Here is a 1,746-nt window from a genome sequence, read left to right on the forward strand (position 1 = left end):
ACAGAGAGAGAGAGAGAGAGAGAGAGAGAGAGAGAGAGAGAGGATGAATGAATTGGGGACATGGCTAACTCAATGGTAGAATGTTTGCCTGGCCCAGGTTGAAATCTTCAGTAATACACACACACACACACACACACACACACACACACACACACAGAGTTTATTTTTTCTTTGAAACAGGGTCTCACTATGCTGCCAAGGCTAGCCTTCAACTCCTGGGCTCAAATGAGAGTTCCATTTCAGGCTCTGAAGTAGACAGAACTGCAGGCACCTGACAGCTTTCTTAGCTTAGAGATGTTATTAAAAAAAAAAAAAAGAAAAGAAAAGAAATGCTTCTTCATGGTATAGTCTTTGCCTGGCATGCACGAGGGTAGAGGTTCACGTCAGGAGCCAGGTATTGTAGAATACTCTTGGCACTCAGGAGGCAAAGGCAGGAGAATTGCCTCAAGGCCAGTTCTAGACCAGCTAGGACTTCATAGGGAGACTCTGCCCTCCCTACAAAACATAATAATAATAAAGAAAAACAAAACAGAAAAGCACCCCGGGCAGTGATGTCACTCTCCTTTAAATCCCAGCGCTCAGGAGGCAGAGGCAGTTGGATCTCTGTGAGTTTGAGGACAGCTGGTCTACTGAGTTCCAAGACAACCAAGGCTGTTGGGAGCCGACTCTGAGCAGAAAGCAGTTATCATCTTTGCAGCCATCTTGAGCCATATACCCTGACAAGAGACTTGTTTTCAACAGCCTATAACAGCTGAGCACACTCTGATAATTATCTTGATCCTTTTAATCAAGGCCAGGCAGTGGTGACACAGGCCTTTAATCCCAGCACTTGAGAGACTCAAGGTGAGACTCAAGGTGAGACTCAAGGTGAGACTTGAGAGATATAAAAGAAGAGACTTGAGGAGAGAATAGGGCAGACTCCATCTCCAGAGCAGACTCAGCAAACTCTGTCTCGTCTCCAGATCAGACTCTGTCTCCGTCCCCACTCTCTCTTGCTAGATCCTGACCCACAGATTGAAGCAGCAGCTCGGGCCGCTACACAAGGCGACACAGAGAAACCATGCCTCTAAAAGGAAAGAAAGAAGGAACTAAGGAAGGAAGAAAGAAGAAAGAAAATAAAACAGGTGGCTTGTGCTTATAATATCAACTACTGCAGGAAGGTTATCAAAAGTTTGATGTCAGCGGGGCGGTGGTGGCACACGCCTTTAATCCCAGCGCTTGGGAGGCAGAGGCAGCCTGGTCTACAGAGTGAGTTCCAGGACAACCAGGGCTATACAAAGAAATCCTGTCTTGAAAAACAAAAAACAAAACAAAAAGTTTGATGTCATTATGTACATAGTGAGTTACAGATTAGATGGCTACAGAGTGAACCCATTGCAAGAAACAAATAATAACCCAGCTTCCTCTTCTGTACTGTCTGGTTTGTGTCAACTTGAAACAAGCTAAAGTCATCAGAGAGGAAGGAGCCTCAGCTGAGGAACTGCCCCTATGAGATCCAGCTGCAAGGCATTTTCTCAGTTATTGATCAATGAGGGAGGGTCCAGTCCATGGTAGGTGGTGTCATCCCTGGGCTGGTGGTCCTGGGGTCTATAAGAAAGCAGGCTGAGGCCGGGCGGTGGTGGCGCACGCCTTTAATCCCAGCACTTGGGAGGCAGAGGCAGGCGGATTTCTGAGTTCAAGGCCAGCCTGATCTACAGAGTGAGTTCCAGGACAGCCAGGGCTACACAGAGAAACCCTGTCTCGAAG

Source organism: Grammomys surdaster, unplaced genomic scaffold, assembly GCF_004785775.1.
Source record: "Grammomys surdaster isolate TR1022 unplaced genomic scaffold, NIH_TR_1.0 134, whole genome shotgun sequence".
NCBI classification, from domain to species: domain Eukaryota; kingdom Metazoa; phylum Chordata; class Mammalia; order Rodentia; family Muridae; genus Grammomys; species Grammomys surdaster.